Consider the following 17,450-nt stretch of genomic DNA (forward strand, 5'->3'; position numbering starts at 1 on the left):
GAAAAAACAAAAAGTTGCTAATGCAATTGTAGCTTGGGCCAGTGAAACTTAAAAAAAAAAACCATATTATAAGAAGAAACAAATTTGAATATTTCAATTATTTCAATGCCCAGCAAGCAAAATGATGCAAACTTTGCGCAAAGTTTGCAACAAACTTGAGCATACCTTTACAGCAACATTGTGACAAGGTGTGTCCGCAAAAAGCTTAGCTTTTGCTGGCAAGGCAGTCGCAATAGTGTGACGCACATTTTACGCAAATAATAGAGCAAACCTTGCTATGCACGGCATGAAAGCAAATTTGTGGCAAGAACAGGACAAACCTTGCTGTGCACGGGATGACAGCAAATTTGTGGCAAGAATAGGGCAAACTTTGCCGTACACGGCATGACAGCAAATTTGTGGCAAGAATAGAGCAAACCTCGTCGTGCACGGGATGACAGCAAAATTGTGGCAAGAATAGGGCAAACCTTGCCATGTACGGCATGATAGCAAATTTGTGGTAATTTTCTGTATAGGATGATTTAGAAACTCTGCGACAAACTCTGAAAAACGATAAATCTCACAGAGAGGAATATTTTTTGTGAAGCAATCCATCATGTTTTCTGACGCGTCGTTTAAGAATATGCGACCGCGCAGACAAGAGTCTTAGGTGATATTTATTATAATTATGAGATGATGATAATATATGAATAATTAAAAATGAATTCATAATATGATGAATATATGAATTTTATATATATATATTTACATTTTAAGTAAACAATAAACGGATGATTTAAACTTTTTCAGACATTTATCTGCCCGATCTAAGAGAAACAATCAGTCCAATATCTGAATTCCCTATGTTTGGGATTGTATCAGTAATTGAACTGATAAAAATAATTATATTTTTAATCTTCTGCCAGTTGCTTTTTGCAAGCTTCATATACTTCTCATGACTAAAGATCAAATGCGAGATGGATGCATACAGCGCATCGCATAGCGATGAACAAACGAATTATTGATTGAATACTATATTTTTGTAAAGTTTGTAATAAAGTAAAGTTGTAAATTTGCTGTCATGCCGTGCATGGCAAGGTTTGCTCTGTTATTTGCGTAAATTTTGCATCTCGTTGTGCCAGAGTATACTTTGCTCTGTTCTTTTCGTAAATATGTTATCATTGTGTACAATAAGGTTTGCTCTGTTCTTATTGTAAATTTGCTAGTATAGCGTGTATAACAAGATTTGCTACTAATTGACATAAAGTTTGTGTTACATCGTGAGTAACATCATACGTGTTCTTCTATGCGTAAAATTTACGTGCAAGCCTTTTTCTATTATTTACAGCATCGTAAGACGAAAAATTTTGCCGTCAATTTGCTTCAAACTTTTTGACAAAACAAAACAAGACAAATGTTTGCTAGACAATAGTTGTCAAAATTAAAGCACACCTTGTCGCAAAGCTTTAACAAAACGTGATTTTAACATTCGGCTATCTGGGTGTATTTTAGTTATAAGAACAACTATATATATATATACACAGAGTGTCCCATTTTAAAAGTTCCATCCTCATAACTTTTCAGGATCAACGTTTGAAGGAAAACGACTCCAACATAAGTTGTAAGGAACAAAGAGGGCTATCTAATAGTGACATTGGATTTGACATTAAAAGTCATTTTCAAGGTCATTTGAAGGTCAACTTCCGTTTTAAACGGAACCCCCTATTTTTTATTGCATATTCTTATAGGTTATGTCGAGAGCTTTCCAAAATACTATAATAAAGTATTTTTTCATTAAGTACTTTTTGAGTTATTTTGTATTTTAATCTGACATATTTTGATATAAAAAATAAAATATTTCGTAAAATATTCAGTTTTCGATAATCTTATCGTAATACTTTTATGTACAGAATAACGAGACAAATCAATTAATATAAAAAATAATTGTTTTTAAGAAAATTATTTACCATGTATTTTTTTAAACAATTATTTGTTTTGTTTGGTACTAATTGATTTGTCTCATTATTCTGTACATAAAAATATTTCGATAAGATTATCGAAAATTGAATATTTTACGAAATATTTTATTTTTTATATCAAAATATGTCAGATTAAAATATAAAATAACTCAAAAAGTACTTAATAAAAAAATACTTTATTATAGTATTTTGGAAAGCTCTCGAGATAAGCTACAAAAATATGTAATGAAAAATAGAGGGTTCTATTTAAAAAACGGAAGTTGACCTTCAACTGACCTTGAAAATGACCTTTAATGTCAAATCCAAGGTCACTATTAGATAGCCCCATTTGTTCCCTACAACTTCAATCCGAGTCGTTTTTCTTCAAACGTTGATCCTAAAAAGTTATAAGGATGGAATTTTTAAGATGGGACACCCTGTATATATTAATATATATATATATTACATATATACACAAATGATCTACAATTATATACAATTTAATAATAATGAATGTATTTTTATACATTACTTGATGTCATTCTTTTTATTTTATCACAGTTGTTCACACTTTTTTACTATTTACCACTTTGATGCACTTTGGTGATTTATGGTACGTATCCCTCTTTGTCTTTGTTTTGCTGCCTTGCTGTTCATTTGATTGAACTTCAAGCGACGAAGCGAAATATAGTGGAATTTATTTTACATCATCCAGTAACAAATTTTTAACTAATAGCAGTGAATTGCTGTGGCAGCACGTTGCGCATGAAATGGTACCTTTGATGTGTAGTTGATACGAGCTTTTTTAAGATATCAAAATATATAAGGGCCGTAGCACATAAAAAAACATAAGCAGTAAGTGAATTGACCAATTACGGTCGAACAGTAAGGCAGCCATATTGAAACGTAAGCAACGCTGAAAATTCCGTATGGATAAAATTCTTAAGTCTTGAGTTTTACTGCTTAAGTTTTTCTATATGCCACGGTCCTAAGTCTGGATCTACAATAAACCCTAAGCCTTAAGAAATTGACTAATCACAGTCGAGTATTCTCCTCTTACTTGATTGTGATTGGTCAATTTCTTAAAGCTAAAGACTTACTGCATCTGTTGTAGACCCGGACTAACACTGACAAATATTCTGTATAACGACACGTTATGATAGCGACATCATTAGAAGTTACAAAATCGCAATATGTACAGATATATAAGATCTATGACACAAGTAGACTTTGTGCAATTATAATTTCGTGCAATATCTGATTGAATCCATGTAGGAAACGTGCAAATATACCCGAAAGTATGTAAGTGTGTGAGGGTTGCTGGATAAGCGGAAAGGGAATTCTGCTGCAAATCACATTATATACAGACCAGAGAATAGCCTCTCTGTGATACAGATTATTGGAATACCTTTTCCATACAGGACATTGCAGTAACATTTGCAACATTGCCGCAATGTTGCTACAATGTTGCAATGTTGCTGCAATGTTGTTACAACTTTGTATGCTGTATGAGTTGTGCCTATCAAGGTACCTTCACGCACAACTAAATCTATAAATAATATAATTACTTATCATTTATATAAACATAAAAAGACAAAGAGATTAGCGAAATGAGGAAAAGGAGAAGGCCTCTAAGGAATAGAATGAGGTAATCTTGGAATTCACACAAATTACATATAATAAAAAAAATAAATGGACGCTTTACATATGATTTTTAACGTCTAGATTAATAATATGTAATAATATGTGCGTTATAACGCATTGAAATATAATTAAATATATGTAATACCAATTACGATTGTGTAATAATATAGCAACCGAACGGAATCAAACTGATTGATAGAGAAAAAAGAAAATGAAAGTAAAATTATTCTGCTACCATCATGCTTGCATATGCTGAACTTAATTAGTCACGCATGATATTAATATACGAAATAAATAGATTTTTGTAATTTTTGACATTTGACTTTTGACTATGGCTGCGGTCAAGCGGTAAGTGTTTTTCAGGAGCGAAGTGACGTCACGGATTCGTGCTCATGACTCATGATGTGCTCAGGACGCCTATGGTCCGGAGGTGAGTCGCCGTGAGGGTGCAAACCCATCCAGCGGATTAGCGTAACGCGGAACGAAAAGGAAACCAATCGCAAACGTTCCGCAGTTTTTGCTATGCTGTGTTCCGATTCCCCACCCGGATGCACCCGACATTATAATATATGTCATATATATTCGTGATTGGTTGCGTATTGGTCTACGATGCGCTCGTTACGCTCCATGGGAATGTAGAGACTTGGAATCTACGTAAGGCTGTGTTCCGATTCCCCACCCAGGTGCACCCGATATTATAGTATACGTGACATATACTATAATATCGGGTGCACCCGGGTGAGGAATCGGAACACAATCCTACATAGATTCCAAGTCTCTACATTCCCATGGAGCGTAACGAGCGCACCGCAGATTAATGCGCAACCAATCACGAGTCATTATTTCAAAAAGATTAAAACTGCATTGAAACTTATTTAACTTATTGAACATATGTAATCAATATTTCCAATAAGAACGCATTCATTTCAATATTTATGTACATGATAATAAAAAACGACCGATTAAAACAATATTTAAAAGTAATTTTAGAGACATTCTGTTCGTTCTGCTTGCGCTCATTCCGCTCTATGGAGATGTAGGGACTTGAAATCCATGTAACAAAAATGACGGAACTGTATGTATGTACACACATACTTTGTTAAATTGATAGCGTAGAGCAATGTGGTCAGTAGAGAAACAGAAATAAATTATTAATTATTACAAGTTATTACTCATTTTTGAGAGATAAAGGAAGATTTTGAAGATTTTTAGCTTTTACTACATCATGTGTATATGTATAGATGTGAATGTACATTATGCGATCTGCGAAACCTATTCCGCTAGAAATTACTGAAAATGGAACGAAACTGCGAAACGCTCGTAATTAATTCCGCTTTCGTTCCGCGTTACGCTATTCCGCTGCATGGGTTCGCACCCTGAGGCTGGATTCACATCTTGGCAGAAAAGCAGAAAGCAGAAAAGCAGAGGCCGATCAGAACTTGCGCTAGAAAAGCAGAATGTACTGCTTATTTTCAGTGCGAGTTCTGATTGGCTTCTGCTTTTCTAGCACGAGTTCTGATTGACCTCTGCTTTTCTGTTTTCTGCTTTTCTGCCAAGGTGTGAATCCAGCCTGAGGGTTGCGTCATTTGCGCGGCAAATTTTGAAAGAAAAGGTTTAAGTAAAATATTATTAGGGGAACTTGACTGTAACATCTTAATTATTTTGGCGTCGCTGTATTTAACAGAGTCCACGCTTTACATGTCCCGCTATTACAATTTCTTTTAACCTTTGCGTCAACTAGATTGTATTCCAATACATTAGATTCAATGTGGTTAAACTATATCGTGAGTTGGAAAGATTAGAAATTCCGTACCGGTATAATATTGAGAATTAATTAAAGAAAATTAGTTTATAATTAAGCAAATAATATAGGTATATACTACTAATAATACAGGCGCCGACGAAATACTATTATATCGTCGATAACACAGGTAATATGTTATTCTGCGAATCACGCTCATAACCACAGGCGGTCCGAAAAAAAAGCGTTGTTACTACGCTCTAAGGCCCGGTTCCACAACTTACTTTAACAGAAGTTTAATTCGTTAATGGAAAATGCATATTACGTCTGATGTCCGATGTATCTAATCTGACGTCGTACATCGGACATCGGATATAATGTGTCCTCCATTAACGAGTTAAACTCCGGTTAAAGTAAGTTGTGAAATCGGGCCTAAGCGTATTAACAAATTGGACCGATCATGAGCGTTGTGAGCGCTAGTGGTATCGTCAGCGTGTTTCGGACCGCAGTCTATGTAAACGGGATCTGATAGCTCACATTGAGCTCTGTTACATGGCACCCTTAATCGGGTTTAATAACATCCGTAGTTGTGAAATTGGCCAATCATAACTATTCCTCTAAAGAATGGAATAACTGTGATTGGCCAGTCTTAGAACTACAAATATTATTGAACCCGATTAGAGACTCAACGTAGGGTGTAAACGTAGTCATTGCCAATTGAACACTAGGCCCTTCTAATTGGTCAATCATGTTAATTATCCTAGGCTGTGTTCCGATTCTCCACTTGGATGCATCCGATATTATAATGTACGTGACGTAAATTATTGATAGTGAATCGGAACACAGGCTTAAGCAATAATCGATATGTGTGATATGCACTGATTTTTATACACAACTGGTTATGAAATACACTAGCATCCGCTCAGAAAATGAACAATGGAATACCGGAAGCCATTATAATTGTGGCTTAAGGTGCATTTTCATGAGCCGCTGAAACCGATCGATTAAGCGACAAAAAGGATCACATGATCAATTGACTTTTATCGCTGAATTATTACACTAACTTTTATATATGAAAAAGAATAGAAACGATGAAGTTAAGAAACAGATTTCGCATTTTTTATTTTATTAGCGTTTTCAATATTAACTTGTTGTAAAGAATTGTGGTATGGGTTCCAGAAAACATAAATATTATAATTGGATATTAAATTGTAATCAAATAATTCGAGATCATGAAATCAAATTTTAAAATGATATCATATTGTTACTGTTATTGTAATACTGTTAACATATCAAACACAAAAGAAACATTATCCTAAAAAAAAATTTGAATTGTACTGTTCAAAATCCCAATGAGCATAGATTCTATAAAGCTACTTTATTATATGTAAAATTAGAAAGTACAAGATGCATGAATTATTTATAATTATTTATAATTATTTATTTTTATTTTTATTTTTTATGATTTATCTTTAATGCTTCTTAGTTAGGCCCTGCGTACAATAGAGAAAATATTAGGGATAGAAATAAATATTAAATATTAGGAAAAACACTTTAGAGTTATTTTACTTTGAACAAGAAAACGGAATAGATAGATTATTTTTAATTTTTAATTCATTATGTGTTAATTCATTTCGTTTGAAGTAAAATAATTCCAAATTACTCTTTCTGATATTTAATATTTATTCCTATTCCTAATATTTTCTTTATTATGCGCAAGACCTTATTCTGCAAGGTTATCGGTACACACGATCAACATGACAGCATTAGCGTTTCGTACAGTGTTTGAGCGGTAATGCTTTATAGTTAAACCTGTTTAAACTACAAAATTGTAGCCGTTGCATTATAAACGACAAATCTAGTGTTTCAATCGTTCGTTTTAGCGGCACATAAAATTGTACCTTTATCTCTATTCTTTCTTTGTTTCAAACGTTTCATGGACCAATTAGAGCAAGAAATCTTACATTTTAATACAAAAATAGTATCAAATGGAGCGCATTTATGCAAGTGCAAAGATGCCATGTTATAAACAAAGGTCAGGCTTTCGAGCTTTAATTGGTCACAGTTTTTTCGCCCTATCTCTTATATCCAGTTACATATAAAGATCAATACTGATGTGTTGTATCGAAAATGTGTGCTAAAGAAACTCTTCCTGGTTATGTTTCATCTGTTTCACCGAACTCAATATCGAAAATCTTGTCATTATTCCACTTACACTGTTCAACACCAAATTTGCCTTGATATTTTATAAATACCTTTCCTTCCTTTTAATAGTTTTCGTAGCGCTGGTTACGAATCTGACCGTAAAATGGTGTATCACGTCAAGTTTTTTAGAAAATCTAAGTCAAAGTTGCTAAAATAGGCGTTTCTGATACTTTTGCATGAATTATCTTTCAATGACGTGCTCCAGAAAACAATGCCCTCACAGCACCGAACATTGCAGTAGGATTATAGGGAGATTACAAACTTACATATTTTAATGATAATGTTATTGGTATATACCACTAATCTTACAATAAAACCTTACTTTATAATATTGTCGGAAGATTAATAGAATCTTATTTCAATATTTCAGCAACCTTACGCGCTAGCATTTCACTTTTCGCGTATGCTGAAAATAGTACAAAACTATGAAATATCGTTTAATATTAATAATTGAATTTGATATGCACGTTTCCATATATCCAAAATTATTATTTATTTAATATTTTATGAGAAATGTTACGGCGCTCAATATTCCAAAAACTTTATAAAGAAATAGTATTCAGCCGCTAGTTCGTTTGTTTACCGCTGTGTGACGCGCGATGCGTCCATTCTCGTATTTGAATTTTAGTCATGAGAAGTATATAAAGCTTGCAAAGAGCAACTCGCAAAAGATTAAAACTATAATTATTTCTATTAGTTCAATATTATACTGATACAATCCCAATATAGAGAATTCAGATATTGGACTGATTGTTTCTTAGATCGGGCAGATAAATATATGAAAAAGTTTAAATCATCCAAATATATATATATATTTTTAATATTCCCAAAAATACATTAATAAATAACTCGTTTTATTTAATTTTATGAATTTTTTGCGAGATTCTATATTAAAGAAATTTGAACTATTAAATTATTATTGGAAAAACGAGTAAAAGCTATTGAAAACCAATAGTATTTAATCGATTTTTGCTAATATAATATTTTTTTCAAGAGTTTCTTATTTAAAATAATATTAGAAAGTTTCTGGTATGTTGTATGAATATTAATACAACGTTACGCGCAAGGTCTCTGGAATGTTAATGGGATGAATTTGGGCGAACATTTTCATGTTGCTGGGAAGTTAATGACAGGTTTATTAATCTCCGTGGAATGTTACTATCTTACAATTTAAGATGACTGAAACCTTATTAGGATGTTGATGTGCTGTGAGGGTGACAGCTCAAAATAAAGCTCAAGACTTATGCTTTATGATAAAAATACCAGATGTCTCAGGTAGGAAATATTTTCCTGAAAACAAGTGGTCGAAACGTAAGAAACATCATTTATTGCAGTATCCTCCAGTCATATGTCTGTCCAATCGTCCCTTAAAATTGTTTTTAAAATTATTCTAATTATGAAAGTCGGTATGTACATCTGGTCATTTTCCAAATAAGGATGTCCTATCAAAGTTCATTTTATATCCATTTTGCGTCCGCATGTCCATAGATATGAAATAAATGTCCATTGTATATCCGATTTGAGACATTCGTCAGTGGTCAATATTTAGAAAATGTTCGGTCTTGGACGTTAAAATATCGAACAATTTTTCTTCTTTTGTTTCTCGATTGTCGGTCAATGTTGTTAGACGGATGATTTTTGGTCTATGCAAAATCGGCGGCTAATAATTTATATCCAACTCGGCATGTAATATTGCTCAAATATTGTAATGTTCGGAAATGGTACAAAAATATTTCATTAACATTTCAATTGTAACTTTGCATCCGAAATATTTCAGAAATGTATCTGCATCATATTTTTTAAAATATTGCATTTGCAATATTTCTGAAACCTTTCAGAAAGATAAATAAGTTTGCTTTAATATTTGTATGTGTCTGTAATATTGCAAAAAAAATGTGACAGATGCAATGTTTCAAGAATATTTTTGAAACATTATAAAAATAATATTACATTTACATTACACAAATAATATTTCTGTAACATATCAAAAGCAACATTGCATTAAAAAAATTTCTGAAAAATTTCTGAAAGATTGCGTAGATAAGCATCATAAAATGAAACAACTCCGAAAAATTGCAATGATGAAACTACATCTGAAAATAAGGAGCAGACTACATAATTATTTTACGTAAGCTTTTTTACATTAAAGATAGAATTATTATAGCATCAAGAATTATTATATAGCACCAAGTAAATTTCGTGCCCTATGCATATATTCAATTTCATAGAAAACTTATTTTTCTATGAAACTGACGCACTACCATCCGCGTTCTGGCTTTTAGTAGCCCGCGATTATTTGAAATTGTGATGTTACACGAGAGCCTAATTTCTTAAAATTTGATAGAATTATTACTACTATATTTACTTATTCATCACTTTTTTGTAATAATTTATTTTTCTGTCATAATGATATAACACATGCTATAACTTAAACTAATGATTACTTATAAATTATTTAATTCATTATAATTATTAAAAGAATTATAATTTAAATTAGTAATTTAAATATTAATATTTTCTTTTTCTTTTGTAAGGAATGTAATTGAAACAAAAAATAAAAAAATTTTAGGAAACCATAACAAAATGGAAGTGTTCGATTTTTTTACACGCATTTTTATGGTAATATAAATCTCTGGTAAACGACTTCTATTAATACAATCAATGTTAATGTATTAGATATATTTCTGAGATATATTTATTTCAAAATATGTCTATTATATTGCAGTAATATTTCTAAAATATATCTGCAATTCCTCGGATAAAATGTACTTGAAATATTTCCGAAGTGTTTCTACAATATTACATAAATCCCAAGTAGCAGAGTGACTTTAAAAGACGACATAATGAAGTCTATTTTTGGTCTATAATGTTGGCGACTAATAATTGACGTTTAAAAGACGTCATTTCTTAGTTTAGCAAAAGAGATCATTTTGAAGACGTCCTGTGGTCGTCCAAACAAAATCCTTTTGTAACTAGTATTAAAATTATAGTTCATTTACTTACCGCTATGCGGCGGGCTATTCACTATCTATGTCCACGTATTCAAATTTTTGTCATGAGCAAATCTGCAAACTGCGGTTAATAATATTGTAATTATTTTTATCAGTTTGATTTCTGATGCAATTTCGGGAAATTCAGATATTGAACTAATTTGGAAAATCGAACAGATAATGTCCGATTTTAATTTATTCGGACAATTTCTGTCCAAATCAGTAAAAATCGTTTGTTACTATCTATTTAAAATATAAAACAGAAATTAAATTATTTAAATTTACCTATAATATATATCACATTAATATGTGTTATCATACAAGGTGTCCGAAAATTCGCGCAACACCCTTTAAAGGAAGGTAGAGAGTGTTATTCTGAACAGAAAAGTCCTATACCATTTTGCGATTTTCTCAATATATAAGAAAATATTAATTGTGAAAGACCAGCCAACGAAGTGCCGCAAGAAGCTCGCGGTACGAAGACGTCTCCCACTGTCACTTGATACTACGCCCGCAGCGAAGCAGTGGGATGAGCGCTTTGCGAGCGCGCTTCGCTATGACAACCGAAAGAATTACACACATAATGCGCGTCCTCCCACTACTTCGCCGCGGGCCTAGTATCAAGTGACAGTGGGAGGTGTTTCCGCGCCGCGAGCTTCTCGCGGCACTTCGTTGGCTGATCTTTTACAATTAATATTTTCTTAAATATTGAGGAAATCGCAAAATGGTACAGGACTTTTCTATTCAAAATAATATCTTCTACCTTCCCTTAAAGGGTGTTGCGCAAATTTTCGGACATTCTGTATATTATTACTGTAATTGATCTTAGTTTTGCCGTCAAACAAACATCAAAAAATGATATCCCGTGGATATGATATATCGATGTCATTTTCGGGTCTCATAAGACTTAACTTAGAAGTTAGTCTAATTGGTAATATTGTGACCAAAATTTACCGTCATTGTGACGTCAGTTTGCTACTTGGGATATGTTTCAGAAAAACTACCGAAATATTGTTGAAAATTTTCAACAAGGTTGCATTTGAAATGGTTACGGACATTGAAACATTGCAGAAATGTTGCAGAAACAGTCGTGAAATATTTCTGTAATATTGCTGAAAAGTGCAATACTTCAAATGGAATATTGCAGCAATGTATCAGAAATATTATATGCCGAGTGAAATGATGTTTAAAAATCATCATTTTTTAGATCAGCCAAAGACGTCATTTTGAAAACGTCTTATAGTCGTTCAAATAAAATCCTTTTGTAACTTGTATTGGGAATAAAATTCCTTCGCTTACCGCTATGCGGCGCGCTATTCAATATCTATATCTGTATTCAAGTTTTTGTCATAATCGTGTATAAGGGAGAATTCACATCTTGGCAGAAAAGCAGAAAGCAGAAAAGCAGATACTAATCAGAACTCGTGCTAGAAAAGCAGAATGTACTGTTTACTATCAGCCTTAGTTCTGATTGGCTTCTGCTTTTCTAGTACGAGTTTTGATTGGCTTCCGCTTTTCTGCTTTCTGCTTTTCTGTCAAGATGTGAATTCTAAAGTCTATAAAATACAGCTAATAACATTGTAATTATTTCCATCAGTTTAATTTCTGATACGATTCCCGTACAGCGAAATTCAGATATTGAACTAATTTTTGGAAAACCGGACAGATAAATGTCCAATTTCTACTTATTCGGACGGTTTATGTCCGAATAAGTAAAAATCATTATTATCTTACTTAATATATAAAATAGAAATTAATTTCCGTATAAATGAATTTTTAATTTTACAAATTGAATTATTTAACTTTATAAAATATAATAATATTTAATAAATATTAAATATTTTTATATCTAATAAATATTTTATGAAATATATTAGGTATACAAATGAATAATCCAAATCTTTTTAAGCAGTTAAAAAATTAATTTTAAAATTAATTGACATAATTTTAAAAAATATTCAGTTTAGTACAGTCAAAAATGACAACAGATAAAGTGCATATCCCGTACCTTCACTGTACTCTTTACGAATTCCAACAAGGAAAAAATGCTGCAAAAGCATGCAAATCGATTTGTTCCTTTTTCAGAGAAGTTATATCGTACGATATATGCGCATTTTGGTTTAAACGGTTTGAAAGCAACGATTTTAGTCTGATCGACAAACAATGCCCAATCAGTGGATGAGATATAAAAATGAGTTGACGATTTTATCATGTCTAAAGACACAGCATTTTTCCGAGATGGAATTCATCAGCTGCCTAAAAGATGTCTTAAGGGGTCAGACTGGTATGACCGGCCGAAAAATAGGTAATTTTTAAGTGTGGATTGCCGAAGACTTAAAAAATCTGCAGACTTATAGTTTGGTACTATATTTAAGTACACAATGAAGGTATAAAATATGCAAAATGAAAGGAAAAATAATAAGTTTAGTACCATTTATTAAAATGTTATAAAGAGTTAATTTTTTCGCACCAGTAACTGGTGTCAATGAATCCGCCATATTGGATCATCTGAAGCAAAAAAAGAACATTACTTAAATATATTGTATTCCCTAAGCATTGACCGAGCTTATTCAAAATTCGTTGAAATTTGACTAAAAAAAAAATTTTTGAACTTTTGGTTTGATTTTTGGCACAAAAATTGTTAATTAATTTGTTAATATTTTGCAAAATAATAATGATATTGTAAAAATCCTCGGTCAATGCTTAGAGAAAACTATAAAGATTATAAAAAATCAAAATTCAAGTCAATCCGATGAGTACAACCCGAGAAATCTTCGATACCATTTTGAAAAACGCGGTTTCAAGAAAAACGCATAAAGTTTTACACCATTGTCTTTCAATTATATAATACAAACTTTTTTTTTCTTACTGCTAATCTGCCATACCAATTTCGTAATAATTATCCGCCTTATCGTCGCTTCCTGCTTTGTTCTGCCGCCTCGAAATACAACCTTCTTAAATGCTTCGAACGTGCGTGCCTCAGCAGTCGAAATTCGTTTTTTGTTCAATACTTCGCAAATGTTTGCTATAATCGACTCGATGACTATATTCATGGTATTCATCATTTAAAAAATGCTTGAATAACCATTATTGAATATACTTTTAGCAATATTGATAGCAATTTAACGCATTTATTACTACTAAATATTGTTTTTGGAGCGAAAGTTCAAATTAACACGTTCAGGCTCTCGTTCGAATTTTGAATGTAACCACCCAAACAGCGCTCTAACAAATCATCTTTGCTAAGTTTCTGGATAGGAAGTGATTGCCTTTATAAAATCAGGATGAAGAGCAAGTTTGTGAGTGTATTTACTTAATTAGTTGTCACCTTTGTTACCTGCAAGGAACACCAAGAACTTGGCCCGAGCGGATAGTTCTCATGTTGCGGTTTAGCGTCAGTTAACAATTTGTGCTTCAACATTGCCCTTATTGCAATTTACATATCTTCTATTGAATTTTTTTGTGTCCTAATAGCAAGTCCGTAATAAACGCTTAACTTGTCGATTATTTTTCGTAATGTTCTCCCCGTATATTTGCGATTTAACGATACCTTTGTATGTCTTACAATGACTGTCATTGTTGTATGATAAATATTTAACTCCATGCAAATCTTCCTCTTGAACATTTCTATTGCTCCGTCTATTTCTATTTTACCCGAACTTTCTTCGTGATTTACACGTTGAACACGTTTTTTTATGCGATTGCATCCACAATTCCAATTCAGTCGAGTTATATTTTTCCTTCCAGTATTCGCATTGCTTGCAAAATGATTTCACGATTTAGTACTTTGCCAGAATGCAATCCAATCAGCGACACGACTCCTTGCAACGACGTAAAACCGCACTTTCGCCACATGCCATCTCCGGAAATCATTAGTCCCGCTGGTTCTGATATATTTTCTGCTTTTGCCATTAAGTTTTTCTCCTCAGTAGCAGTGTCAGAAAATAATATAGAGGCAACAGTTTTCGACGCGCAATGAATGTTTGTATTAATGTCCTGATAAACCGTTTTAGTGAACATTTTTTAAAGATCCATAATTGCGCAAAACTTTCTTATGCCCTCATAACCAATACCGAGAAGTTTCATCGCGAATACGATTCATCTGTTAATTTCATACGCGTTCTGTATGAGTGGACAAGAAGTAATATATCACATATATTCACAATTGTCACAATTTATTACCAATTTAAATCCAAGTTCGCGAGTACTTGACTCAGAGAAAGTCACATTTCTATCACATGTTTTGCACTTCACTATTTCACTGAGACTGGAAAATATCGCTAAAAAATTGATAATACGATAACCATACATCGCATTTACCAGTACTTCCGTGTGAGAATTTTTTAGTTTTTTCGCGGATGCACTTGTAGAAGCAGTTTTGCATTCAAATTCATGACGATTAGGCGGTTTTGGTCTTTTTTCGGTTTAGTTGCGCGTCCTAATATTGTCCTTGAATCCTTTCTATTAATTCTTGTTCGGCTCTCCATATTTAAAACTAAAATATTCCGAATAATGTTAAAATAACGCGTGCCACGACATGAACATCAGATGACTGACTAATGGTTTTTTCAACTTTATATAGCCTAAAATGCGTTAGAAAGAAGGGAGGATACACAATACTAACGTTCTGACCTGCTAGACCTGTCTAATAGCCTGTTAGGACGCGCACGGCCAATTCTGAGCGGCCGGCATGCAGGTACGAGCCCGTTGTAGGCCGGCTGTACACCCGCTATAGGCTCTGTAATTCGGAAACTTGAAGTTATACTTGGGATCTCTTGTTCCTTATTCTATAAGCTTCAAATTATTTTTTAAAGAAAAATTTTTTTCGATTTTTAGAATATTTTACACTAGTCTGATCTCTTAAAGTTATAAAAAGCAACGACGAATACTTTAATAAAAAAATTTGTTTTGCTTTCTTTTAAAATAAACCTTGAATTTCGCTGAAAAATTTGGATTATTTACTTGTACATCTAATATAATATTTATATAAATAAATATATTGTATAAATCCAAACTCTGTAATAATTACAATGAAAATGTAATTTAAAGTAATAATATATTATAACAATCTGACCAGATCTACATAGATCTGATTAGATTTATACCCGTATTCATAGTCCTTCCTTATTTTAAGGACGGAGGAAGCCTCCATGAAGGATTCCTTGAATCTGCAAGGCCACCTTGTTTCATAGATGGACCTCGAGTCTCCCTTTCAGAAGGAAGGAATATTTTAGGGATTTTTAGTGACCGACTGGAGGCAGCACCGTTTTATGCTGCCTGCAACTAATTTCATATAATACATATGAAAACTTTTTCGTATCTTCAAAAAATTCCACGGGATTTTCCCAATCGCGAATGTATCTTTACGGAATCCGCCACCGAATCCGATTCTCTGGATTTTCGTCTTCAAATCCATCGTCAGAATCATTTAAAAATTCATTGTCCATTATCCCTTTTTCCTTTATACACTTTCAGTTTGAGAGCGCGACAACAAATAACCACAAAATCACAAATGTAACGAAACTAACTTTTGGAGGTTATATTTGGTTATATTCTGCGTATCGTCTGCTAAAAAGGTCGCATCACTCCTCAAGGAAGCTCGTGACCTTCCTTGAGATAAGGGAGCCAGTAAGATTCCTTGTTCGGTCAAGGAAAGTTTATGAAACGTGAAACGAGGAACAAGGAATCCTTATTCCTCAAGGACGGACTATGAATACGGGTATTAGACAAAATGCAGATCAGATCATATCCATATAGCACAGAACATTGCAATTACATTGCAGTAATGTTTCAATCTTGCAAGTTGTAATGTAATATTGTTGAGACATTATTGGAATATGTAATCGTAATATTTCATGAGAATGTTACAGCAACATTTCAAAAGCATTATAAAAAACAGGTTTCCATAATCGCTAGTTCGTTTGTTTACCGCTATGTGGTGCGCATTGCATTATCTAATCTGCATTTAAATTTCAGTCATGATGATTATATAAACCTTGCAAAAAGCGAATAGTAAAATTAAAGATATAACTATTTTTATCAGTTTAATTTATCTGATGCGATCCTAACACAGGGAATTCAGATATTGAACTGATTGTTCAGAAATCGGACAAATAAATGTCCGAATTTCTATATAAAATCAAAAGTTGATAATAATTTTTTAATTTGCAGGATACTTCACAATTAAATAGATAAACTTTGACAATATGTATAAAGATATTCAAGAGAGACATTATTGGAAAAGACTCGTTGTATTTGCGTAAATTTACAATTTTTTTTCTTGTCTCTCTTGAATGTCTTTATATATTCTGAAACTATCAAATTTGAAGCGTTCTGCGTATTTGTAGCAACGAATTTCAATATTACAAATACATTGCACCGTAACATTCTATGCAATATTACAATGTTTTATTGCAAGGTCTATGCAACGTTTCTACAATTTTTCGGTGCTGTATGGCAGTGCTTGGAGATACAATAGTTACCCTTTTCGGGCCGATATGTGAAGCGACGCCTACGGTCTCCCCACTACCACTCGAGACTCGACGGCCGAACCGCCAATCGCGCGCGTAAAGCCCGTGTCACACTACGCATTGCGAACGCGGATCGGATTTGGATTACGGACTGCGAATCGTCAATTATCCAATCAGATTCTTGACTACTTCGCTCTGAGTGGATGGATGACGATTCGCAGTCCGTATTCCAAATCCGACCTGAGTTCGCAATGCGTAGTGTGACACGAGCTTAACACGCCTCAGGAGCGTCCCGATCTAAAAAATATGCTAAGATTGTACCTGCTGTCAAATTGTCGTTTAAATTTGCTTTGCCAGATAATTTGTCTATTAATAATATATTATATATATTATAGTATCGGGACGCTTCTGAGGCATAGCGTTAAGTCCGTGTCACATTACACATTGCGGACTCGGTTCGGAT

At 33.0% G+C, this 17,450-nt stretch overlaps 1 pseudogene; it reads right to left on the reverse strand.

The window, feature by feature from the left end:
• Positions 1-13,984: 13,984 nt before the first annotated feature.
• LOC138936430 (uncharacterized) lies at positions 13,985-14,675 on the reverse strand (annotated as a pseudogene).
• Between the last annotated feature and the right edge of the window lie 2,775 nt (positions 14,676-17,450).

The sequence above is a fragment of the Polyergus mexicanus genome, unplaced genomic scaffold (assembly GCF_030449975.1).
Source record: "Polyergus mexicanus isolate NDT 795.1 unplaced genomic scaffold, iyPolMexi1.0 SCAF_9, whole genome shotgun sequence".
NCBI classification, from domain to species: Eukaryota; Metazoa; Arthropoda; class Insecta; order Hymenoptera; family Formicidae; genus Polyergus; species Polyergus mexicanus.